The sequence below is a fragment of the Arvicanthis niloticus genome, chromosome 8, assembly GCF_011762505.2.
Source record: "Arvicanthis niloticus isolate mArvNil1 chromosome 8, mArvNil1.pat.X, whole genome shotgun sequence".
Taxonomy (NCBI): domain Eukaryota; kingdom Metazoa; phylum Chordata; class Mammalia; order Rodentia; family Muridae; genus Arvicanthis; species Arvicanthis niloticus.
In genome coordinates this window covers 15,754,993-15,782,954 of record NC_047665.1, presented here as the reverse complement: position 1 = coordinate 15,782,954, position 27,962 = coordinate 15,754,993, and the positions used below count along the sequence as shown (strand labels likewise).

At 40.1% G+C, this 27,962-nt stretch overlaps 2 long non-coding RNA genes across 5 annotated transcripts in view; both read left to right on the top strand.

Annotated features, from left to right (window-relative positions):
- The window catches only part of LOC143443272 (uncharacterized), a 394,599-nt gene that overhangs the window by 148,717 nt on the left and 217,920 nt on the right, over window positions 1–27,962 (top strand). For all 4 annotated transcript variants that reach the window (XR_013112091.1, XR_013112092.1, XR_013112089.1 and 1 more), the window contains exon 2: window positions 3,454–3,576. This is a non-coding gene — a long non-coding RNA (uncharacterized LOC143443272). The remainder of the gene's footprint in view (window positions 1–3,453; window positions 3,577–27,962) is intronic.
- The window catches only part of LOC143443271 (uncharacterized), a 31,347-nt gene continuing 15,200 nt past the window's right edge, over window positions 11,816–27,962 (top strand). The window contains exons 1-2 of the long non-coding RNA XR_013112088.1: window positions 11,816–12,245; window positions 12,413–12,524. This is a non-coding gene — a long non-coding RNA (uncharacterized LOC143443271). The remainder of the gene's footprint in view (window positions 12,246–12,412; window positions 12,525–27,962) is intronic.

Genomic DNA, 27,962 nt, shown 5'->3' with positions numbered 1-27,962 from the left:
ATAGATTTAAGCAGCGTGTTGAAAATTGAGGACAAAAATACAGTTGCGTTTTGACTTTGTCTTCCCTACTTTATATTTTGTTCTAAGTCAGAGAAAGGATAAAACAGCAGTATAGAATTTGGGTTCATCCACAAAACTAGGTGGGTGAAAGAGATAGAGAACATGGCATCAGCTTTAAAGTTTTTGTGGCATAGAAGTACCTGGGAGTTTTCTTTGGGTCAGACTGTGAATTAGTAAGCATTCACGGGGGAGCCACTTAGCAGTTTAGTCTTTCTGATGACATATAAATCATAAGGCATATGGGTGTTATACATATGACAGCTGGAGTACAAAAATCAGCAGTTGTATTAATCAAGAAAAAAAACAATGTAAAAATGTTTTAATGCTGTACTCCTCCCCCCCCGCCCCCGCTAAATATGTGCTATGCAACTTAATTTGTAGATAAGTTCATAGTTTTGGATGAACATGTTATTATCAAGAAACAATTAATGCTTTCACTCAGTAAGAAAAAAAATTCAATTTTTTTTTCTGACCTGGAACAACTTAGAAGTGATGTTCTTTGACACTTTGGTTTCACGAGTGAGGCAGCAGACCCTGGCAGTTAAATGATTTATGCACTGATGCTCTCAGGCAAACAAGGAGAAGAGCAGGGCCGAGCATTTTTTAGAAAGAAGGCATTTTCCGATAACAAATCAATGAAAGTGACAATTATTTGAAATATTTTAGGAAAGAATAAATTTAAAAGGATTTTTATAATTTATTTCTTATATTATTATATTACTTATAAAATATAACTTAATAATAAAAGCACTCATAAATCAGTGATAGAGTTCAATGATAGAGAGCTAGCCTATTATATGTGAGTGCTGGAGTCAATCCCAAGCACAGTACAATAAAAAAATAATTTTAAATAACAATTACGTACGAAAAGCCCTTTTGTAAAGCCTCTGGAATTGGTCTGGGGAGATGGATCAGTTTATAGTGCACTTGAGAGCAAGAGGACCTGAATTCAAATCCCCAAAGCCTACATAAAAAGCTGGATGTGGTAGCGCATACCTGTAATCACATCAATAATGAGGTGAGGCAGAAACCAGTAAATACCTGGAGGCTAGGAACACTGTCTTCAACAAAAGGAACCAGCAGACCAGCAACTGGGTTTTTCTCTGACCACAACCTGAACCTGCACTGATACACACACACACACACACACACACACACACACAAATGTACACACACATACTCTCTCACACACATACACACATGCACATGCAGAGAGAAAGAGAGACAACGGGATTCTGAAGTTCCTACTGTCTTTTATATGAACATATATATCCTGAAATAATCTTATAGTTGCTGATATGTTTACGTTGTCAAATTAAACTCTACTGCATGTATGCTGAGTATCACAGTTGAGTCACTGTCATATTAAAGCAGAGAAAATAAGTCAATACACACTGCATGTGTGCACACAAGCATGTGTGTGTCTGTTTCCCAATGTCATACACTAGATGTAAAGGCTAGAATTCATGTTTCTGAGTCTTGAACATATATATTTTCTGTCTTCCCTGTCATCATGATGATTTAAGGGTCATGACTCCATAGATACAGTGAATAAAGAGATAGTAAGAAACAGGTGAAATCAAAATACACAGTGGGCAAAGGAAATGAGAAGAGTTAGCATGGATACAGAGGATGGGGAAGGAAAACTGGAGGTGGTGTCAATGTCTTTGTCTCACTAGCAAGCCTTTCTTCAGTATGGAAGTCATCTGAAGACTCACAGTACTGTGCAGAGCATAGATGTTCCAATCAACCCAGGAGTTATCATAATAAAACCCCCAGGAAGAATTACAATTAACTTCAGTCAATTATTTCTCAAGGATCCCAGCTTCAGCGCTAGCTAAGAAGAATCCTAATGAGACAATTAATGTTAGCTAATATCGGCTTGATTGATTTAGAGGGTGTATATAATTATATAGATGTATGCATATGAAAGTGTGCATTGCTATGTTGGCTGTGTGCATTCTGTACCTATCTGTTGTATTCACGGGTAATTCTCAAAATATTTTGAAAGAAAGAAAAATGAGAGAGTAAGAGAGATAGAAAAGGAGGAGAAAGTGGAAAACTCCATAGATTAAAAGATGAGCTGTGAAAGTCACTTAGGCTGGGACCATAGGTGAGGGGACAACCCCAGACAATCAGACTGATAGATGAACTAGATGATATGAAGGCTGATAGAGTTGAAGACAATGAGGAAAGCTGGTGAGTGATTGTTGAGTACTGACCTTGTACCAGCCACTTTGGATAATTATTTTTCTATTCTTCTAAGTTTTGGAGGCATTATCACTATCCCTGTTTTATATCTTAAGAAGTGGATACCCAGCAAGATTCAGCATGGGCCAAGGACTGCTAAGGACTGCTATGACTGTTTGTATACTATTCAGTAGCATTTGGTATGCAGTAGAGACTACATGTTGAGACCTCTGTGCATTTTATTTTCAACCTGCTATACCTACACAAGACTTTATTACTTCAGAGAAAGCAGTCAGTTTTTTTTTGTTTTTGTTTTTTTGTTTGTTTGTTTTGTTTTTTGTTTTTCAAGACAGGGTTTCTCTGTGTAGCCCTGGCTGTCCTGGAACTCACTCTGTAGACCAGGCTGGCCTCGAACTCAGAAATCTGCCTGCCTCTGCCTCCCAAGTGCTGGGATTAAAGGCGCGCACCACCACTGCCCAGCCAGTTTTGTTTTTTAAACTCGTCAGTTATCAGCATCCTCACTATATTGAAGAATCAAGATCAGAGAACATTTATGGCTGAGACAAAGATTCTCTTTCCACTCTGCCTTGAAGCTCAACTAGAACATGGAGACAGAATGTAGATAATCTAAACCTCCAATTCGGAGGACTTGGCTAGACCCTACCCTCAGAAGTCTACCCATGACTCCTGTCTACTGATGAAATGGTTGTAATGGAGGGAGAAGAAAAATAGAGATTTTGTCTTGATTAAGTTATTTCATTTGTATTCTTTAAAATGATACAGCTAGGTCTCACACATCACAGTTGGTGTTTTATCAGTTCAACCTACTACAAGAGAATCAGCTTCATGCCTGACATAGAGATGATGCCCTGCACAGCGGCCAAGTTGTACTAAGGTATGAGGTGTTGAAGACAAAGACTTTTCTTGATGATAACACATGACGATCACTAACAACCATAGCATTAAGTCCATAAGAGTTGTTAGACAATCCAGTGATCAAAATTATAAGCAATGTGAACATTCTCATAAATGAACAGAGAAATAAGGCCCATGATGTTTTTGGAGAAATGCCTTTCACATAATGTTTTCTGGGGAGCTATAGAGAAATGTCTACTCATCCCAGATAGAGAACACACCCACAACCAAGAGAAACGATGTAAGACTAGCTTGGTAAAGCTCTGCATTTATTGGTCTTACTTACAGAAACATGGATAACTCAAAGGAAGCTATACTACTGGGAAGTTGCCTGGTGACTTATGGGTATCCGTAGTGCTGAAGAGTCCCAAATGCCAGTCACCCTCCACTTCAAATCCAACCCCAGGGAAGGTAAGTTCCTCATGAAGACTCATGAGCCTCTGTAAATCCTCTACTGCAAGAGGGAATGCTAGCATGGTACCCAAGGGTATCATGTGGGTGATCACAACTGCTAAGATTCAGAGTTGCAATGGTCCCATCCAAACCAGGAGGAAATAGCTACATAGTGTGCCTCATCCCAAAGTCAACAGAAGATTCTAAAGGCGTGGTAAGGACATATTGTCTAGTTTAACTCATATCTTGGAAGGGAGCATCCATTATCAAGAATGTTCAACCTATTCTAAATGTTCCTAAGCTGAACGACAGCATGTGGGTGCTTTGTCAGAGGTTGGGTTTGTGTAAATGTGGGGGTAGAATCACAGACATTGTCAACAATCCTTAAAGATATAGGGAGAATTCTTTCCTAAGCTTTCACTTTAGGGCAGCTGATGACATTCTGCTTCCCAAAAATTAATGGTAAAAGACTGTTGTAGTGAGGTTTTGACTGTACCATTTTGTGCTCCTGGGCAGGCCACTATACTAGCCACCTATACAGTGAATCATTGGGTGAAAGACACACACACACACACACACACACACACACACACACACAAGCTTATTTTTTTAACATGTCTTATTGGCTCAGTGGCTGGGCACTTCTAAGCCTCCTGAAGCTAGTGTGCCCTTTCCTTCAGTACTCCTGGCTAAACACCTTCTGAATCTACCTTTAAATTTGCTACCCAGTTACTTTCTGTGATGCCCATTGGTCTTTATTGCTCAAGATGCTTCCAAGCTGCCCTTCCATGGGCCACTTTCCCTTTCTGACTACATTTTAGATGGTCTCCCCCGCAGCTCTGAGTCTGTTCCATCTCTCTCCCTCAAGTATGGCGATCTCCCATTCTTCTCTGTGTACTACCTGTGCAACTCTAAGTGTCCCACCCTGTGGACACTTTGTGCCAGCCATTGGCTGCTGGCATCTTTACTGATAGATCAAAAACCAATTGGGGACAAGGACCTTCAGTGTATGGACATGCAGATTCATGATTAAATTAAAGCATCAGAACCACTCCCCTATATCTCACTTTTTTCTGTCCAAATATAACAACAAGAACAACAACAAAACCCAAAAATTCTTCTCTCAGATATAAATTGAACATAACCTAACAATCAAGTAAATTACAATGTATGATATACAATTAACATCTAATCTATCATATTTGTCAATTAGATAAAGTACTCTACCATCATTCCTAACTTAAAGAGTTTATGGTTCTATACCTAATTATGTTTTGACTTTAGCCTGTAACACCATTGGAAAACCATGTTTTAAATTTTGTATCATATCTTTAATGTTAAATAACTTGTTTGCTTATGGGACTATAATTAGTCTTCAACCCTGTCAGAAATCTGAGAACAAATTAAATATCCCTGAGTATATAGAAAGTACCAAACATAGCTTCTAGAACTTAAACAATTGTAGAGACAGCTGACTACCTGGATGTTCCCCTAATTTCTTATAATGTTGGAGCATCTATCTTTAGCCTTTTGACCCAGATCCATCTAGCAGACCCAGCAAGGATGTCGGAATATAAGGGACTATCTTTCTCTGTCTTGGCAGAGATGAATAGTCGACTATCCCACATCTGTTTGTTCATTTTGGACAGTATTTTGTCTGAAGATGAAATAGACAATTTCTGCCCTGTGGCTACCTTGCCATGTTAGCAAAGACCAATGGATATCACAGAGGGTAACCAGGCAGCACAATTAAAGGTAGATTTGGAAGGTATTTAGCCAGGACTACCAGAGGGAAAAGCAAGCTAGCTAAGGGAGACTTAGAAGTGCCCAGTCACTGAGCCAGTAAGGCATGTTAAAATATGCTAATATGTGTCTTTTTCATCCATGGACCCAAAGAGAGCCTGGGAAGGTGGCTGGAAGCACAGCCCACCCAAAGCATAAAATGGGGTAGATAAAATTACAAGCAACAAAAGACAACAGGACTTTAAATAAGTCTAGACCCAGATCAGCAGTCAGTATCAAATGATGTTTCTCTGCTCCTCCTTTAGACTATTATAGCCATGTGATCCTGTTTCCATGTCATTCTGCCTAGGTCTTGAGGCCAATTGTTAATAGACTGAACCCTGTGAAACTGGACAAAATGAGCCTTCCCTTCAATTGTTTATGTGAGGTGTTTGGTCACAGTGATGATGACAGTAATTCTTGAGAAGGCAACCCAGTTCTTAACTCTATACAGCAATGTTTCAGGATATAAAGCTTTTCCTATATAATCATAACAGACTTACATTTGACTGTTTCCATCAGAATTTCTTCATTTTGCTCTAGGGTCTCAGAAAGCAGACCTCAGCTACAAGTTTATAAACATGGCCAAAGCTGAGTTGGGAGAAACTACCTCTTCATTCTTACATTTCACTAGATAAATCACACCTCCCCTCTTTTTTTGATGTTCATTCTTTCTTAAAAGTAGAGAAAGAACAAGCTGAAAGTTTTGTTAGGCAGTGTCCATTCTAAAGCATTGTGTCTACGCTTCACTCACTGGTCATATAGAAAACATTAACCTTGGGAATCATTTGAGGAAATTGTAGGGGAGGAAGAATATTCAAAGAAAAGATCTGAGTATTGCATGTTCAAAATGTGGAGGAGAAAAATGCTACAGTCTTTTAACCAGGACCATGAAGAGCTCTGGATGAACGTGGGAATTAATATCAGATAGGTCTCCCCTGTCTGAACATCTTGATATCTGAGATCACACATTTGGATCTTCTGTGTCCTGGGTCCTCATTTTATTCAAGGGAGTAGGGTGGGCAGATTGGGTTAGGTGATTTGGCAATGACACCTTCTAATTTATAGTCACTTCCATTTTGGGATAGGTATAAAAAATAGAACTTGAGAATGACCCCAAGGGAACTTCTTGCTCTTAGAATAGCACCCATTATCAACTTATATGCCATCTGTTGATTCTAGGTTCCACAAACATCTCAACATGGATTTCAGTATTATCACTAAATAGAAAACAGCTCTCATAGTTCAGACATCATTCATTTCCCTTCAAAGTCACATCTTAGAAGCTCTGAACAGCTACAGAATCATCCCAGTTGCAATAAAATTGTTACTGTATTTGGTCTCTACAACCCAACCCATCCTGCTTGGTTCTCAGGGCAGAGGGTGGTGTGGCTCTCATCTAAATCACTATGGATCTTTTATAAACCTTGAGTATTTTTGAGCTTCTCATTCCCGATGGCCTCTCCTTCACCACTGAACAAATCTGAAGCACCAACTATATTAGAGTGCTTTGTGTGAATCACGCTGTCCCTTAATTTTGGTTGCCTCTTGGAAGTGATTGTCTTAGGAGAAGCAGGTGAATTGCGGTTGTTAACATTATTCCTGGAGGACAGGAGAATGGCGGCCTTTGATTACTATTGTTTTTTTTTTTTTTTAAACCTATTGTTTTACCTCCTGCTTTACCGTGATTAGATTGTCTCAAGGTCTTACTTTCCAGCAGTACTGACTGAATGCCCTTTTCATCTTTGTAATTGCCTTGCCTGTCTTTGGCACTGCACTTAAGCTTACTAATGATGACTTAGGTGCAGTGATCGTTTAATGTGATGAGAAATTAGTGATAGCATTCCTCCTAAACACCACCACCGGCTAGAATGGGAGGGTTAAGGCTGGCTTCTCTCTTTGTTCTTGTTCTCGTTCGTTCTCCTTCTTCTCCTCCTCCTCTTTCTCCACCACTACCACCTCCTCTTCCTCTTCCTTCTCCTCTTTTCTCTTCTGTCTTCATCTGAAATCCAAATGGAGAAGGACGGTTTCAGAGTATACCTGTACGCAAGTCCAGTGTGAGGCGCCTGGAAATGCTGAAACAGATGCTGCAGGTGTAAACAGCTTTCTTATCTCGGTTCCTGGATTTTACACCCTCCTAGAAGACTCAGCACTACAGATGAGGGTTATTGGTACAGATGGTAAACTGCTGGAATGCCCAGAAGGTTCAAGCTCATCTGTGTTTCGAAGGAAGGGGAGGTTTGACTGTTGTCGGACTCACAGGTGTTTGGAAGCTTCCAAATTACCTTCAGGTTTTTCTGTTTTGCTTCGCTTTAACAGATGTCTCGGGCTATATGTTGGAAGCATCCACTCCTTATGGTGTCCAAGTGTTTAAAATTGGAAAGAGCGTCCCAAGAGCAAAGGGGTGGTACTGAGATCTTGGCTCGCCATCTCACTCAGTCATTACAAATTGAAGCTCTGAGCCGCTCTTGTCTCTGGGCGGCTGCCACTTTATTTTCTCCTCTGGTCACCAGCTCTTCACTTTCTTGCTTTGCAGAGTTCTTAGTGTACATTCACTTTGGCACAGACGTTTCATTATTCTGGATCTCTCTGTTCCTTGTTCATAGTCTTTCGTAGCCTGTGGCCACAACAGGTGCACCCAGGCGGTGACCACACACCTCCAGGTGCTCTATTTGAGTGGGTTCTGTCAAGCAACACCAGAATAACAACCTTTCTGTGAGAGAAGACTGAAATTGACATGCATTGGCTTTCTTTCCCAAGGAGGAAACTTTGTTCCTCAACAAGAACAAAAGAAGAATAAAAATAAATTAGACCAGTGGATAGTGGGACATCCTCCTTGCCTAACTTACACCCAGGGAATCATTCAACCTGCAGTGTTCTCTCTCATGCGGCTCATCTCTTACTGCTTTGAATAGAGAGTGGTATTTTTCTGAGAATAGCATTTCCTGAAATGTATTCTGTGGGAATATTTTCATAGGTCAGATTTGGGGAAAGTCCTGCATTGACAAAGAGGTTGACTGGTCCCCTGCTGCATGATGGTAAATACCTTAAAAAAAAAAAAAAAAAAAAAAAAAAAACCCTCTTAGAGCATCTTAGAGACATTTAAATAATAGGTTAATTTGTAATTTCAAATCTTGGTCAGTATTAGTTAGGACTTACCAACGTTTATTTAAGTGAGAGAAGTATGTGATAATCAAGTGCCCCTTGGAATATGCTTTAGGAAATGTTTACTAAGACAGGAGGCCTATGTATACTAGTAGCTTGCCCCTGGGACACCAAACACCTAATTAATGATGTCGTTTTTTAGAATCTTGGGTGGAAGTAAGTAACTTTAGAGGGCTTTGTGGATTATACAGAACATTTTGGTTGCTTCCCTAATGTCTGTCACTATCTTATACTGTTGAGGTCCTGTTCTTTGAGAAGATCATCTCCACAGTTACCATGTGTTCTAGACTGAGCTGTGTCACCCAAAAGTCATACAAGAAAGCCTGTCCTCTGCCCAATGTGACTACATTGGAGATACAAAGCCAATTACTGTTAAAGTCATGAATATGGAGACCCAGCCCAGCAGTGCCATTGTCCCTAGGAGATGAACCTGAGACATCAGAGATTGTTGCGCTTACTGGAGCCCGATGTTGGACGCCAAACTGTTGCAGCCGTACTGCCCATTCCGGTCCGAGGGTCAGGGTCTAGCAAGAGAGAGAGAGTGGGGATAAAGGGGAAGAGACGCGAAGAATGGAGACAAGACAGAGATTCTGATCAAGTCTCTTTTATTGAAGGGAATTCTGAGCTATTTATAGGCTTTTGCCACGTGCCTTGTAGGCGCGTGGATACCACGTGCCTTGCAGGTGTTGATATGACGTAAGCCTTACAGGCATCTATAGTGTGGACAGCGCGTGCACCGCAATGCCTTGCAGGCATGGATAGCACGTGTGCCTTACAGGCATGTATGGCGTAGATAGCACGTGGACAGCACGTGAACTGCAATACCTTGCAGGCGTGGCCACCACGTGCACCTTGCAGCTGGGGCCAGTAAACAGCAACACAAAATATGTGGGATATCAGAGTGTGCTTCAGCTGTTGTAGGCTATTGAAAACCAAATCTTTCGTCAGGGTATATGGTTCCAGATGGCTGCAAAGTTGATCTAGCCGCTTTCTGCTAAAGTCGGCTCCCAACAAGAGATGACTATGTTCAGAGCATCTAGATCATGAGAGGACACCATGAGGTAACAACTACCTTTAACCCCAGGGAAATTAAAAGGCTTCAGGAAAATCCAGAACAGACAACATCTTGATTTCCAATCTCTAGTCTCCAGAGCTATGCAAAATTAAATTTCTGTAGATTAAGACTTGCAGCCTGTGATATTCTGTTATTTCAGGTTTAGGAAAGTAATACATCATACATGACCTGCTGTGCTAAATTACGAGTAAATGATACCAGGACCCTACCAGTGTTGTCTCCGATAGCCACTTGTCTCATGGTTTTTCCCTGGACATAACGGGGACTCTGGGAACATTATCCACAGTGGATTTGTTTTCTAGCTGAGAAGCACGCTGCTTCGTTTCTCGTGTGTGTGTGTGTGTGTGTGTGTGTGTGTGTGTGTGTGTGTGTGGCTAAAGAAGCAGGTATCACTGTGGGCCAGTGCCCTGCAAAGCTACCAGAGGAATAAAAATACAAAAGAAATGTGTTTGAAGCTCCAATCAGTTCGTGTCAGAAGGCCGAGCTTTTCAATCATGTGAACTAATAAGTCTCCTGGATTGTTCTCGCAGTGTTTCCTTTATTAGTGGGGCAAACTGGTGTGCAGGTTGCAAGGGGCCCACAGCCAACTGAACTCTGCACCCGAGGCAGCTGTTGGTACACAGGCAATCATGTGTCCAAGTTGTCATTTCCAAGTTCCTTGGCAGAAAATTCAGTTTGTGCTTCGCTATAGGTATTTACATCCAGATAAATAAGAAATTTATAGTCACGTATTCGACATACAAAGCTGAATGTCAGACACTCAGTTCTGTCTAAGCTCTACCTGGTTCTGCTGGCACAGTGACTCTCAGAATCCTTTTTCCTGCTATGGCTCCTGGTTAGAGTTGATAGAAAGCAGCATTGGCACCATTTGGAAAGTAGAACCGAGACAGCTAATACACAAGCGAGTTCAGTCATGATTAGATGCTAGAAGAGGCAGGTGGTTTCACCTTCTTGGTCCTTGTCCTGTGTCTGCTCCTTGGGGACCCACTGCTCCTGCTAACCTGCACTAACCTCAGCTTGATCACCAGAGGCAGCTGACTGCACCAGCTCTTTCTGACACTCACCTCAGGCTAGGTGTGCTTGACCTCATTCCTACATTCTCCTGCAAGCTCCTACTTGTTCATTTGCCCCACCCCTCCCTGAAGGCTGCTGGGAGCAGGGGTTTGTGTGCCCCCTAGCCCTTCCTGGGAGCAGGATTCTGTGTGCCCCCTAGCCCTTCCTCAGCCTCTCACTCCCCAACTTCTTGGGTGTGGCCCTGCCTCTATAAATAATGGCTGCACTCTATTCTTAGTGGACTGGCTGTCCTGAAGGACCTCTGACACAGGAATGCATTATGAAACAGTGAACAGAACTGGGGAAAGAGAAAGTATGAGTGGGAAAGAATAATGCTGTAAATAACACACGCAGGGGGTAGGGGTGGGGTCGCACCTAGAAAGAGGCTTGGCAACACAGAGCTGAGGGGGTAAGGAAAACAATTGTAAAATCCATTCTAAAGTATATGAAGACCTTTCAAAGAATAATCAGAATTATGAAAGATTTGGCTCCAGCAACACTAATAAATACACATCTTAAAATTCTACATAAATATAATAATCATAGAAAATGCTGTGTGATTTTTTTTTAGAGCCTTTGCTTATAAGTTGCATTTTCTAAAACCTTATGGTATCTTGCTGAGGAAAAAAAAATCAAGGCTGAGATTGTTCAAAGGAAAAGGGGCTCTGTAGGTGTGAAGCCGCAGGAACCAAATGCACATTGCTCTCCTGACTGCGGGAGCCCAGCTATCTACTTTCCTGAACACAGGGCTCCCCTCCAGCTCTGCCTTGCCTTTGCAAAAGCTTCTATGAGAAATAAATACCAGGAGTGTAAGCAAAGCAAAGGAGGGAGGTGGCTCCCCAAGAAGCAGAAAGTGATGATGATGATGATGATGATGATGATGATGATGATGATGATGATGATGATGAAAATGAAAGAAGCTCCCTCGCTGGGATTTACGGGGCGGGGGTCCTGCTTCTTCTTGGTTTTAGTCAGGATCTGCTCTCAGCTGTGCCCTCCAGAGAGATGAAATCCTCTAACCAAACAATGTGCTGACAGGGGACCCTCCGCTCCTGTGTTTTTCTGCAGTGGCTCTAAGGAGTTGGTTTCCTGGCAACCTGCCATGGTGCCTTTCTCGCTCCGAAGCATCATTGGCCTCTAGGGGGAGCCCATCGGCCGTCAACCTCTGAGGATCTCCTCCTCAGGGCCGGCAGGCTGGCCCTTGCAAATCAGTTAGGGCAGCGGCCAGAGAATAAGGTTATGGCAAGGCGTAGGCATTTGGTAAATTGGTGTTTTGGGCCTCCTGCGCTGTGGGCAACTTCCTGATGGACAATTGCTGGCTTTCTTGACTTTGAAGCTAAAAGATGTGTAGGAGACAGAGGTCTCGTGGATTTGGATCTTGGCTAATAGAGGTCTTTCTTATCTAACGATCACAGATCAGTAAGCATCCCTCCCGTTTTGCAGTGAAAATGTCTCACTTCTGGTTTGTCTTACTAATAACTGATTAGTCATTAGCTGAATTGTCTAATGACTTAATACAATCTAACAGTGTAAGATGTTCTCCATTTTATACACCTATTTTCTGCCTCTAAAGATTTCTTGGAGAAAGAAGTCATGCAAACTGGAAAGTGAGGTGAGCAAGCATTTTCATTGTAGTGTGAAAGACTGACTGTGACCTTCTGTGAACAGGGAGGGCCACCTAAACAGCGATTTGTTCTTCTGCGGGAACTATGTCCTAGCGCTACATTCTCCAGATATCATTTTTTCCCAACCCTCTCTCTATGTGTGTATTCCTTGCAGCTTAAATCAGGTCAGAGAGCAGACCCCAAAGGTGGAAGGAAGAAAGCGTCTGCCTCCCTCACATGAGAACTCCAGCCACAGTGGCTGGTACCAGACCAGGCCAACCGCCAAGGTCAGTGCTGGGAAGAACCTGTTTACTTTAGTCTTCTCCCTGGCTTCTTGGTTTGATTCTTAGCGCATCGTCTTCTCCAGCAATAATTCAACTGACAGGTCATTAGCCCTCAGCACATATATGTAAGAGCAATGCTAAAAGGACTTAGCAGTGTGTGTGTGTGTGTGTGTGTGTGTGTGTGTGTTCATACTTGTATGCATATATGTATACACACACATATATACATGCATGCATGTAAGATAATGAAACAATAACAAAGAAGAGGTCATAAATTTGAGAAGGAGTTGGGAGGGACTTGATAGGAATTGGATGGAGGAAAGGGATGGGGGAGATGAGGGTGAGACACACCCCTCTATGAACACTGCCTCTAGTCTTTGCCTGGTGACAGGGAAGAAGTGTCTATTAGTTGTATACTTTTTTTTTTTTTTAAAAAGGGACAACCTGACTGCCTTTCTAGGAGACTCTGATCCTCTCCTTGCATCCCCTTGAAAGGAATGGAGGCACATCAGAAAGAATTAACTATTGCCATAGAAAACAGGAAGGGATAAGGGGAGAAGAAAATATAAAATTGCAAAGATAAGCCAGGTATTACTTAATGTCATGGTATGGCTGGTGTGTATGAAAGGCCTGGGGTGGCCATTTCCCAAACACCAGGGAGACGTTCTCCCCTTTTATGGAGAGAGAGAGAGAGAGAGAGAGAGAGAGAGAGAGAGAGAGAGAGAGAGAGAGAGCCCTTGCTAGGGTTAATGTCAGATAATTAATTTATGTAGAGCAGCCCCCTAGCAACAACCCCAGGCAGGATCTGTTGTCTCCACATTCTGTGTGGTGAACTACAGATCCTTTCCCAATGCAGCAGATCTGTGGAGAGCTATAGCATGATTGGCATTCCAAAGGCAGGTCTAAAATGATGCTTCTGCCACACCGGGCAACACAAGAATGTCTGGGAAATGTGGTGTCACTATTTGATGTTGAAATAAGCTTTTCGTAACACATTCTGTCATCCCTGTTTTTCTAGATGGGAAGACTTTAGAATCAATAATAAATTGCTGTTGGCTCCTTGTCATCCCTCACTCACCCCAATGATGAAGAATGTAGACTCTACAGGGAACTGATATTCTTTGTCTTTTATTCATTACCTACTGAGATTCTAGTCTCTGGTACAAATGTGTAGACTTGAATAAGTCAGTATATGAAGAAGTAGTCTTTTAAAAAAGTATTTTGATTACGTGGTAAGGTACAAAGAGAAATGGTATTGAACAATTACTTTAGGTTCTGTCGGGATTTTAAATGAATGGTTAGAAGAGTTTATACTTTGTAATGGAAATTTAGCTTTCTTTTTGCTCTGTTGTGTCAAGATGGGATTCACTTGGGTGAAGTTTGTTGATATCTGACCCATATCTCCTTGCCTGTCATCAATTTTTCTTTTCGTTTTAGAGATTTCTAAGTTTAAGGTTTGTAGCAACATTGAAAGAAAGAGTAGAGGTATATCCTATAGCTCTGTTTGTACACAGGCACACCCTCCTTCATCATCAACTTTCTCTAGCAGAATGCTATATTTTTATGAATGAGGTGAACACATTGACACAGTGTTACTGTTCATCCCTTATAGTTTATATTTGGGTTAATTCTTTGGGTTGTATGGTCTATACATTTTGACTAATATAGCAATCATTGTTTCTTATAGAGTAGTTTCATTGCTCCCTAATTCCTATTTTGTTCTGTCTATGAATTTTCTCCTTTCTCTAAACCCCAGGCAAGTGGCTTTTTTATTGTCTTCAGTTTTTCTTTTTCAAATAAGATGGGGTAATGAATCTGCAGTGTGACCTTTTCAGTTTTGCTTCTGTCAATTAGGGCATTTAAGTTCCCTCAGGGTCTTTTCAGGGCTTAGTAAACCACTTCTTTCAGTACTGAGTAACATTCTATTGTGCAGATATATCATATTATTTACCCAGTGATCTATTTAAAGACATCTTGGTGGCTTCTGTGCTTTAGCAATTATGAAGGAGGTTGCTATAAGTGTCCACCTGTAGATTCTTTTGTATAGACACAACTTTTCAATTACTTTGTATAAGTACCAAGGGGTGCAATTGTTGTATCATAGAATAAGTTCTATGGGAAGCCACTACCTTGTCATGTGGAATGGCAATCCCATTTCACATTGGCACCAGTAGTGAGCAACTATCTCATTTCTCTATAGCCTTGCCAGCATCTGAGGTCCATTGTTTTTGGCTTAGGCCAATGTAATAGTGCAGGGGCAGCATCTTATCACCACCTTTATTTGCATCCCCCTATGACCTATGATTCAGAGCCTCTTCCCACACTTTGTTTGCCATCAGTGGAACTCTTCTCTTTGGATGCCTGTTAAGGTCCTGGGAACATCTTTTTGATGGTGCCCTTTGTAGAGCAGGACCTCTTAGAATGAGCCAGGTCTTGATTACCCATTGTGCCTTTCAGAGAGTATGCCTGTGCTGTCGTGTCTAAAAAGACATCATCAAATCCAAGGCTACAAATTTTTCTTCTATATTATCTTCTTAGAGTATTTCTAAAAGGTTAAAGTCTGTGTCTAGTCCCAACCTGCACCTTTCTCAGTATAGTTGAAAACACTCTCCACTGCATTATGGTTTTTATTCTTTTGCTAAAGATCAGGTAATTATATTTATGTGGATATCTATATATATCTATATCTATATCTATATCTATCCCCAATCTCCACCCTTGGGTAATGTAACTCTGGATAGATTACTATAGTTTTGTAGTTGGTTTTGAAACTGAATAATATCAGTCACTCAACTTTGTTCTCCAATACTGTACCATGTGTTTTTTTGAGGGAGGCTCAAAAAATTAGAACTAATTAGTTACTGTCCATGTGACAAGTTGCTGGAGTTTTGGTTGGGAGAGCACTGAGGTCAAGTTAGGAATAGATGAAAAATGACAGTATTAATCACATTTACCTGGTTTTTTCATGTATACCAGTTGAATCATGTGACTGAAGATCATGGCCTTAAATAGCATTTAGTACAAGCCTGTGACCCAAGCTACTTGTTATGCTGAGGCAGAAAGATCATGAGTTAAGTTTGCCAGGGCCAGAGTGAAGTCAAGTCTAGTTTGTGCATTTTAGTGAGATCCTGTTTCAAAAAAAGTAAGAAAAAATATTGGAGATATACAAAATAAAATAAAATAAAATAAAATAAAATAAAATAAATATACAAGCTGAACATAGGACTGAATAGAGCACTTGCCTAGTATGATGCTCTGGGTCCAGTACCCTGGATCTTTCAAAACAACTGACAAATGCATGCAGACAAAAGCCTTACCTGAATCCAGGACTGAGGTCTGGCATCCACATGGATTCCCCTTCTTGACCAATGGCACATGTCTATACCCGCATCTTCCTCTCTATGGGGCTGTCATACTCAAGGCCACTACCCATGGTCATTAACTGTCTCAGGCCTGGGTACTAGACAACCAACTAGAAATAGTCCCTCTATCACAGTGCCTGCTAAAATCTTCCAGATTTGCCAGTCCTCATGCCTCATCTAGTTCTTCTCCTGGAAACTTTACAAAAGGAACTGCCTCCAGGTACTTCTGTTCTCTGCCCCATAACTGACCCTGTTCTCCTGAGGGCTCCTGTATACTCTGTTATCTCCACCAGGACTTGTAGACATCCCAAAAGACTAACAGCTCTTTTCAACTGTACTCTTTTCATCAAAACCCATCTTTGTGATTATTCAAGGTAATATAAAACATGCTGTGGTGGCCAGATCTCCAATTGTCAGTCCCTTCTCGTCTGAGTATGGGATACTCTCTACTGCTAAAATGGATTTGCTATTTGTATAGAGGATTGCAAATCCTGGGGGATTAATACCTCTTTGACAAGCAGCCCATAAACTGGAGAAGGTATATATTATTCCAGTTTCTTGATCTTTGGATTCAACTCTAATGTATATTTTGTATGCCGGCTTTCAGGCTAGATCCAGCTGACACTCGGCAACATTAAGCTCTTATTGTACACTTCCATGGCTAGATAACCATATTAATTGGCTTCTTTCTCTTTGCTTTCTCAATTTCCCATCCTCCTAACCTATGTTTTCTCTTGCTTTCCCAGCAATCTATTAAACATCCCTGGAATTTCTCATAGCCCTGAAGGTTGAAAGTCTGAAACTAAGGTGTTAGCTGTACCAGAGAACATTCACTTGCCTCTTGCAGCTCCTGGTACCTTACTTGTGGCTGGATGGCTTTAGTAACCAGCTTGAAATCATACTGGTTTTGTTCTGTAGTCAAGGTCCATTGTCTCCTGCTTCTAAAGATACTTCTTGTCTTTAGTACTGCACCCCAATCCAGATGATGATTTTACCTCAGTCCTAGGTTAAAGATACCCGAACAACTCCTTCACAAACTATGACTGCTGTGTTCATTAGTTCTGAGAGGGAGGGGGCACACAACACTCAGTGTTGAGCTCAATCCTTATCTTACAGTTCTGTTCTAGACGTGGAGAAGGGACAAGTTCAAGACATTCTGTAGGCAAAGCGTATTGAGAATATTTCAGTGTAGCTCACAGTTTAGGCTTTAGATGCTGGCATCTAGATCCATTCTTGCTTCAGCCAGTGCTGAAGACTGCTTTTGTGCATGGAACTAGTTTCTGTTTTCACTCAACACTTGGTTTCTATTATACTGCAATGAGTAATAAGGTGGTCATTTTTTCTTACCTATTTAGTTCTGTTGTCTTTAGAACCCATTGTGGTGGAGAAGGAAATGTAGTATCTCAAACATTTGCTTCTCTTCTGTGCTTCCACCATTTCCTCCTCTCAGTCTGTCTGCTGCATCTGTCCTCTGCAGGGGGAAGATGCTGCTATGTGTGCTTTCAAACTCAGTGTTGCTTATTGCTCTGATGCTCAAAATATGATGAGCATATTTTGGGTGAGCCTGAGGTTGCTAGGGTTTTTAAGGCAGAGGCATCACTGGGAATCATCTGAGCCAATTTCTTCATTATTTGGGTTACACAGACAAGACCTCCAGCCTGTAGAACCCCACAGGTATGCCAAGGGATATGTTTGAGTGCAACTGATGGCCAAGACAGATGAGGCTTTGGTTTTCTATCTTCCCTTACATCATATAAATTTAGAAAGTGCATGGGACTTTCCCCAGTGTGGAACTGTACTCGCTGTTGTAATACTGAAAGCAAACACTCTGAACTCAAAATCTGAAGTCTTTGGGACTGAGAGTTAGCTTTCCGTAGTAGACATGGAAGAGTTAAAGAGTTTGATTCTTTCATCATTTTGTGGGTGGAGTCAATTGTGTTACTGCCTGGGCAGGGCACTTTTCTTTCTACTACTAATCTACAGTGATCTACACTATTACCTACCAGAGTGGGTCAATGACATCTCTACCTCTCTTTGGAAGCACAAATGACTAAACTTTGGGACAAATAAACAATCTCCAAACAGGAGAAAGTCCTAGCTAAGGAAGACTTTTACAAGTAAGGGTTCCTTAATCAGTGTTGTTTTCAAGTAAGTGTTCTCCTTTTGTCTCAAAAGTAGCTAATTCTTCAAAAGTTGACTTTGGAATTTCTTGGAGCTCTTAAAAGATTGCAGCCCCCAAGGCTGGAAACATAGAGTACTTGGTTAAAAACTTGTCACACAACCATGAATACCTCGATTTAAATACCCAACACCTCCCCAAAAGCTGGGCACAATAGTACATATCTGTATTTCAAACATTTGTAGGACAGAGACAGGAAGGTTCATGGGACTCACTGACCAGAGAGTCTAGATGATCAGTGGACCCCAGGTTCAATGTGAGACACTGTATCAAGAAATAAGATGGCTAGCTATAGAAGAAGACACTCATTGGCAACATCTGACCTCCATACATAGGTGTAAGCATGTGAACATGAACACACACACTATATATGTATATATATAATGTTATATATTAATTTTGTGTATTACATATTACTCTACACTATACAATAGTACATTACTCTACACACACACACACACACACACACACACACACACACGCCCGCATACACACAGAGAGATGGGGGACTTGACAAGTGTTATCTTGTTAAATGCATATAAGATCCTCACTGTTTGATCACTCAGGACTACTGAGTGTAGATTGGTGTGAGTCCATCACTTTCAGTTTACTACTGAGCCCCTTTTGAGTGACAAACTCTGGTAGTTTAAATTAGTCACTTATAAGACAAAATCAACCCATAAGAATAGTCATTTCTAATCAGGGACAGATGCACCTAATATCATATTGATGGAAAATATTGTTACCATTGCTAGTCTTCTCCCTCTCCCTAGTCTTGATCTATGAACATGAAATAGATTCAGCATTTTCTTGTTTTTCTCTAAATCTGGTAGGCCTGTCTGAGGAACAAGTTTAAATTAGATTATTTTTAATTGAATGTTTGCTTTAATTCTATAGACAGATCTTCATATTAGGCTATGTGCGTAGATCTATCTGATTCAGATCTTCATATGAGGCTATGCATGTAGATTTATCTGATTCAGATCTCCATTCAAGCCTATGTGTGTACATCTATCACATGATTCATCATATGCAAACACATCACTAAGTAGATTTTTCATGTTTTATGATTTTTTTTACAATGTTTTAGTGACCACAATGCAAGCATAAGCTTGTGGTCTACCCTTATTACCTCCCTCTTTCCTGACACTTTTAGAAGACATTCTGTAGGATCAGCTACTGTCTTGGGACTAGAATTGAAGAAAAATAGAAATTAACTTCTAGTTCCTATGGTGCCAGACTAACCACAATGCCAGCTTTATACCTGACTCCATCTCCCAAAGGCTTTGCTGGTTCTCTGGGTTCTATTTGGGATGCTGTTTCCCAGACTTCTCTTGACTGAGCTCAGATGTCTCTTGGATTCTCTCACTAGCTTTACTGTGGATAGTAACTATTTCCTTCGCCTGGGGTTGATTCTATCTACATATTGTATACTATTAAAATACTAGCTTGGGGGCACCTTCTAACCTACTTACTATTTTGGACTTCCCAAGGAATGCCTTAGATTCTTCAACAAATGTGAATATCTGCAGAGAAAAGCAAATGGAAATGTCACGTAGTAATATGGTTTATAAATGCTTTAAGCAGAACATAGCATGATATTGTCACATAATATGTATAGACATCTCTCAATCCAGGATCCATGCTCCTAGATGGGTGATTTCTTTTTAAGAACAATGTGAATGAAGGTTTTGCACAAATATCTCTATCAATAGCAGATAAATGCTAATCAAGTTCGCTGACCATGGCTTCATAGGGTGTTGTCAAGAGAACAGGAAACCTGACTGTGCCTCCACCCAGCATTGGTCTTGACTCTTCAGCTCACATCATGGTGATGCTCTTAGCTTTTGTCAGCTGACTCAATATTGCTGATCATGTGAAGAAGAATGAGGACTGACATTCACAGGATCGTTATGGCGTAGGCCTCACTTAAAACCCCAGGTTGGAAATATGTTGTCTGTTCTATCTACAGCAGAAGTGCCTATGATAATTCCTATTCACTGAATCTGGGTTGTTCTAAAACACATAACCAGCTGGCTTACCTAACATGTTTACAAGAATATGCTGAATTGGAAAGGTATTTTAGGGTATCGTACTATCTAGAGTGGCAATATCTTCTAGAGGTTAACAAAGTGCAGAAAAATCACAGATTTGATATATGTACCCCCAAATATATAAAAACATACATTATATCATAGTAAGCATATAGCAGGTAAGGATATCCTATATGTAACAAAATATTTATAATTTATTTATATTATCTAGACTATAAATACTTATATATACTTTATGTTATACTTTATGCAAATATATTGTGTATACATAGAAATATACATATAATATATTTACAGATAGCTTCTGAATATCTTAGCACATATATGTGCATACATATTATATAAATTATATACAATGTACTATATATTTATGATATTTTTGAACCTGCATCTCCTTACCTATAAAATGAGGAAATGAATGGTGATTTCAAAGATTCTCTTTGAAGATTAATTGATTAAAATCAATGAAGTGTCCAAAATAAGGGATGACATCCCTGAGAAACATATTGATTATGAGGTTTTTTTTTTTCTCTAACACTTAAGCAATGTGCAGAAATCATGTGGAAATGTTTGAATAAATATTACTTTCAATGGTTATTAGAAAAGAAATACCAGGAATGTGTCTGAGTAGTGTGCGTATGCATATTCTTAAATGTGTGAACACACACATGTGTGGGTCTTTCTATGATGACCCAACACTGACATCAACTTGGGTTGACGGCTCCTCCTTCATCTTTTATTTTTTGGGGCAGGGTCTCCTAAGCAGATGCAGAGCTCGCTGACTACAGTAGTCTAGTCTCCGTAGTCAGCTTTCTCCTGGGACCACCTGTGTGGTTGGTCCACCTTCTGAGGTTGGAATTCCAGCAGGCTGCCATGGCCATTTGACATTTCCGTGAGTCTCTGCACTCTGTCAGTCTTCTTACATCATGGCAAGTGCTTTTAATGGCTGAGCTGTCTCCTCAGTCCCAGGTTAACACTGTACTAAGCACAAGTTTCTTATTAATTTTAACAAACCAAAGTATCCAAAACAATGACCAGTCTTTCTGTTTCTACTTCTTTAATACCATTTATCACAATTCCAAATCACCTATGTCTTCTTCTCAACTTTCCATTCTGTGCCTTGGTAGGTCTTGATCTAGATACGGTGATCAGTGATCTATCTTTAAAAACATTCATTTGTTTTGTGAAACTTGACCATATTCAGATTTGCTTTTATTTAGTTTCTGGAATCTATGTTGACACATTCAAACATTTAGCAAGTGAGATCACATCTGATTTTATTTGTGTGTGAAATGCATTAAATAGATCTCCTAATTCTTTGTCATTCTTCCCCTTGAATCTGAGAAGTTCCCACAATAGTCAAAGTAATTAGTCCAAAAGTGACACTGTACATGGTTCTAGATTCAGGCTCTAAAAAGGGAGCTGTATCTACTTCCTGACTTCAGTCTCTAGGAACCTAGACCACCAGGTGAAAGCTGGATTATTCTAAAGCTGCCATGTTTGAGAGGTTTCTCTCAGAAATCCCAGTTGACAGTTCCAGTTAGACCCAGACTTTCAGCCATTCTGAAGAAAGTCACAAAGGTGAGTGAAATCATGAGCGTTTTCTGTTCTCCGCTGGGTGCCAGGTGCATAGCCCTGGTGGATGCTAACCAATGGCATATGAACAGAAGGACTGCCCAGTAGAGGCTTGGTAGCTCTTACCATCCCCAAACTAAGATACAGTAAAACAGGGGTTGTAGTAAGCCACTAGATTTGGAAATGGTTTGCTGAATAATCGTCAGGACAATGGGTTCACACAAAAGGAAGCAGAATGAGTTTTTTCTGTATTGGGTATTATTCTTAGAGCCAGAGGATTGTATCATGGTCTCTAGCTAATGAGAATAAATCATGAGACTTTGAGAAAGAAGAACTGTATTTTACCAACAAAGAAAATTGCTGAAGTGCTTATTAACCATCTTATACAAATCTGTAAATATGTCATTAATAATCATCCTTTGCCTCAAAAATATTTTTTAAGAGATTATTATATCTGGTCCATACTCCTGATATTCCCAGGTGAAGTTATGAACATAAGTTAACACCACCTTTTTTTATACTGTAAATGATCTCTGATACAATTTCCATCGTAAGAGATTTCATATAATATTGTTTTCTGGTTCAGATATGAGTGACAAATTTGATTTGTGAAACACAAACAGCAGGTATGGTACTGTTTATAATACTTCTAACAATAATTTTCATACTTATAAAATAGATACCAAAGGACAGAAAGCATAATTACTTATGCTAATTGAATGAACACATATGTTAAAAGCAGTTGAGATAAATGACGTGCAGGCTTGTTGGTTAGACTCTCCTTAATTCATGCTGCTAGTGTTTGTCTGTAATTATAATACCTCTTCATATCAGAGAGTTCCCTCAGGTAGGAATTTTCATGTGTTCTTGGGGTTTTAAACATATGTTTGAAGGGACTCAAGCTCATGTCTCTAATGTTAGACTTTTTATCAGGTTCCAGATCCATAGTTTAGATAACATAAAACCCAACAAGTATCTAATAACTCAAGCTAAACTTTCCTAAAAAAATGACCCAGTGTGACTCTCATATAATCATTTAAATCTATCAAGCTAGAAACTTTGGAGTCACTTTTATCTCCCCTTTCCCTCATCCTATAGATAATTAAACTTCAATTCCTGTGATTTCTATCTCTGAGCCATTACTTCTAGCTGGCCTCTTGTCTCTCTTTCCACACAATTATACCCACATCATCTATCTCCTACCCTAGACTATAATTTCTCTTTTTCAGGGCAAACCACTTCAAGATTTGTTATTGAAAACTGTCTAAGGAGAAATGAAGTCTAGCAAGAAAAAAAAAAGTTTTCTTTTTAATGTAAGGCTAGCAAAAGCCATTTCCCATTCAAGCCAAAGGCAGTTTTCCTGCATGGTGATTTAATTACTAGGACACTGTCGACTGTTATGCTATGGTTTCTCTATCAAGGTGAACATATGCTTACAGAGAGCTCAGTGGATCTTCAAAAAGCAAGCTCCCTGGTATAACTACCACCCAAGAAAAGAGCATTCTGAAGACCCCATCCGTGCTCAGTCTCACAGATGCCACTTACAGGACTTCCTCTTTCCTGTTCTTAAACTTGGTGTAAGTGAAGAAAGTATGCCTGTCTACTTTTGCTCAACTATAAAATTCCTGTTTATTTTTTGCATGTAGTAACAATCTGTTTATTGTTATAATATGAAATGTATGATATGCAATTACAATCTATTAATCAGTTCTGCCATTGATTGACATCTGAATTTTAGAGTTTTCGACTATTGAAAGAATGATTCTGCAAACAATTTAATTTGCCTTTATGAGAAAATGTGAGCTCGTTTCTGTCAGATGTATTTTTAAGATGGTGAAAATGGCAGTTGTTGGGTTCCAAGGGAGTTTATCCAAGGGGAATTACCTGTGAGTCACTCCTGATTCTGTTCCATTCATTTTTATTTTATTATATCAATCTGTTTTGACAACCTTGCCCTACAACTCCATCTGAGTCACTGTAGCTTTATAGTATGACTTGTCACTAAGGGACCTAATCCTGTGCCATCTTTTTCATGTCACATGGGCTCTTCTTTTAACCTTAATATTTTCATACAAGTTTAGGAATAGGACAAAGAAATGTCACAAAGATTCACACAGTTTGTTTTTCCCTGCTTTGAAATATGGATTAATTTAGAAGAATTAGTTATCTTTAAACTATCGACTCTCTCAGTCCCTAAACCTATAGCAGTTTCCTTCCTTCAAGGAGATACTCATCACTTGCGTTCAAGAATATTTTTTATCTATCATCCATAATGGGCCTCTCACTCTTAATTTTCTTGGCTAGAGAAGCTTCATGGGTCTCGCATGCTCACTTTATTCCTTTATGGTCCCTTCATCCAGGAATCTCTAGATAGCACAATGCTGTTTCTTTTCTGTTTGTACATGTGATTTTTCTCAGCTTCTTCATCATTGTTTTTCATTTTGTCCAACATGATATTTTTACTGTTTTTTCTTGGGGGGGGGGGAATTTAATATCATGTACCCCAATCACACTCATTTCTCAGTCTTTCCATTTCCACCCCTACCTTTGTGATCCCCCCAGAAGAAAATAAAAAATTAAAATAGAAATAAAAAACTCCAGAACCCCAAACAAACATAAAAAAGCAAGTCCAACTTACGTTATACACTCACTGGGACATAGTCAAACTCTCAGTAGCCTGCTCCTTAAATACAGCTGAGACATTGCCCTCCTGCACCCCCACCAGAAACCATCAATTATGGAGAACTAACTACTGTATCCTTCTTCTTCTTCTTCTTCTTCTTCTTCTTCTTCTTCTTCTTCTTCTTATTATTATTATTATTATTATTATTATTATATTATTATTATTATTATTATTATTATTATTATTATTATTATTATTTGGTAGTTTTCTGTTTAAGCTGCTACTTTGGGGTGGGATTAGGGTTGGGGGTAGGGATTGTTGCCGAAGCCTTCCCTGTTTCTTTTTCTCAACTATGTGTCTTCATTCACTGAGATCATTGCAAATGTAGTTTCCTTGCTCTTTATAGTCAGTGGGAACATAGATTGTGGGTCTCCACATGGTTTCTAGTGACAGCCCAGACCACAAACATAGCCCTAGGCTGCAGTAAGATCCTGGACCCAGACAAGGCCCTCAAAGGCAGTCCAGACCACAAACATTACCATGGCTTCAGGTTGGCAGTACAAACCATTTACGTGGCCCCCAGCAGCACCATGACCCATGGACATCAACATAGATTCAGGTGGCAGCACAGACCAGGGACATATGCATGGCCTTTATTGGTAACACAGGCCATAGACATCAACATATACCCTTAGCTGTGGCAGAACTATAGACCCAGGACATGGCCCTAAGTGGGAGCATGAATCTGCTGGCCATCCACATCAGCCTGGTCCTCAACACCTTTGCATAGCACAGCCTGGGTGGCTTTAGGTGATTCTCAGGGTCACTTGTTACACAAAATAACAAGTATATCGTAAGACTATGTGCAATAAGATTTATCATCACCTGCAATGGTCACTCTTTGACTGTCAACTTGGCTAGATTTGAAATCACCTAGTAGACATGCCAACCATTCTTTTAGCTTTAACCAAGGGAGGGAAGGCTTACCCAGATTATAGGCATCCCTTAGGCTAGAGTCCAGGACTCAGTGAAAAGGAGAAACCAGTTGAATGCCAGCATTCCTCAGTGCTTTTGTTTATTCCTGTGGTTCTCAACCTGTGGGTTGCAACCCCTTTGGGGGTATTGAACGACCCTTTCACAGGGATCTCCCAAGACCATCAGAAATATCAGATGTTTACATTATGATTCATAGTACTAGCAAAATTACAGTTATGAAGTAGCAACAGAAATAATTTTATGGTTGGGAGTCACCACAGCATGAGGAACTGTATTAAAGGGTTGCAGCATTAGGAAGGTTGAAAACCACTAGTGTCTCATCATGCTGGACCCTCAAACTTCAAAACAAACCCTTATGCTGCTTCTCATTGAGTACATTGTCCCAGTGAAAGGGAAATTCATATACCCTCTTGTCCCAAGCTTGCTCTCATATCTCCTGAGTCAGAAATAAGGAGCCTGAGACAGTCTCTGCTTAACAAGTGCACGGCATGACACTTAGAGACATTCATTCACTCCTGAGATGCAGGAGCCCAAGTTTTTTTTGTTTTTTTTTGTTTTTTTTTTTTGATCATACTTTTAAATGACAGCTTTGTGAGCAGAGTTATACAGGGATTAGAGCTTTGGGCTCAGTACCTGGCTTCTGTTCTCTCTGAGAGTGAATGATATTTTAAAGTAAGGCTCCCATGGGCTAAGAATTTAGTTTCGTTGGAAAGCACTTGCCTGACATATATTAATGATACCTTTGCTTTAATCTCCAGCAGCAGTACCACCACCAAAGAAAATATGACTGATTAGTCTTTTAGGAGCAGAGAGGTCTAAAGACATCAACAGCATGTTTGTTTTCTCAGCTTAACAGTATACACACACACACACACACACACACACACACACACACACCTCCAAGATCAGGAAAAAGAGAGGCATGACAGAAGCCATATTTGTCTTGTTACCATGTACAAGAAGGTACATGGTTGCCATAATGGATGCTAGCCAGGTCAAAGGGTCATTGACTCTGCGGACCTTGCACATTCTATTTTTATAATTGTGTCCCCAATTAGAGTGATACAAGTGTCCAGACTCTAGCATTTGCTATTCTATATCCCTTATAATGGAGGTGAAAGAACAATGCCTGTGGCCCAGGACTGCCATTCCTGATGGCCCCTATGCAAAGAAAAAAAAGGGACAGTGGGCTACTTCTGTATTGTCCTTTGGGCAGTAGGCATCTGAATCATAGATGTACTGAGATAACTGGAGTATGTGTGTGGTCACAGGCACATGTGTGCACAGATTACTTAAAGACTAATTTTTCACTCCCTTTTCACTTCCACAATATAATTCATTTATTCTACACGGAGCTTTCTAATTTAAAAAAGACCTTATTTGGCAAAACTGCTGAAGTAATGTCACCGAGAATCAATTCCTGTTAATAAATTGCTAACATGAAGAGAAATTCAAGGGATTCACTATACTTGCAGGCAATGTCAGAAAATAACATAAGCCACTCACAGCCATATGCAGAAGTGAAATTAGAAGAAACTATGCAACAAGCATCACTTAATCATGGTGATGCTATTGTTTTATGTTGGGACAGAGTCTTCTGTATTCCAGACTGGTCTAAATTCACTGTAGATGATCTTGAAATTTTGATCCTCCTGAATCAGGTTGCTAAGTGCTGAGGTTTTGGGTATGAGTAACCTTCCCTAACTCAATGAAGTTGTATCATTTCTTTATCATAAAGTATTTCCATGCTGCTACTAGTTTCTTAAAAGCTGGATTCTCACAAAGAGGTAAACAACAGCACGATGAATGGGAATGAGACTGAATTTGGAAACATTGAGAGGATGTTGGGGAGAATGGAGAAAATCTCTTAGGCTGAAGTAGTCAGAGCTGATCTATTTCTACATAGTGCTGTTTTGCCAGAGCCCTAGAAAGAAGATAGATTTGATTTTGTGTCTATTGGGGACTTATTCCAAATCTAGTCACTGAGGATCTGATTTTGAAACAGATTTGCAGGAGAACCCATGAAAACTAATTATTATCATGTCAAACCGCTCACTTCATGCAGACCATTGCTTCCCTTGCTGTTCAGCAAAACATATTCTATGTAATAGACAAAAAGTACAAAGATTACAGGTCACGGAAATGTGTCTGATTACAACTGGGCTTTACAGCAGATGATCATGATACAAGTGATGAGGACAACATACTTTCCTGTAATGTTACAGAGCTCTCCAGGGATCCGCAGATGTTGAAGAATGGTGCGCATGAAGAGATGAGGTTTATATAAAAACATCTGCTAGCTCCCAACCCCTATAATATGCTATATAATATCAGTAATCCTAAATCTCCAGCAAAAAGAGAAGAAGAACCTGGATGCTCACAAAATTATGAGTGCCCAGGGTTAACTCCTGCATAAAATGTATCCCTGTGGAATGGTGTTAAGTTTTGCTCAAAGTAGACTATTAGTTCTCCAGATACTGTCAAAGCAAACACGTGAGAAGCAGGAGAGGCAGTTCTCTGAGCAGATGAGGTATTCATCATGATAAAGCTGATGTGAGGGAACATGAAATTAATTTTGTTAATTCCATATGTGAAAGCAAGATGAGCCATCTAATATGAATCCCAGTTGCAGAGGTTGAAATACGAGGCCAC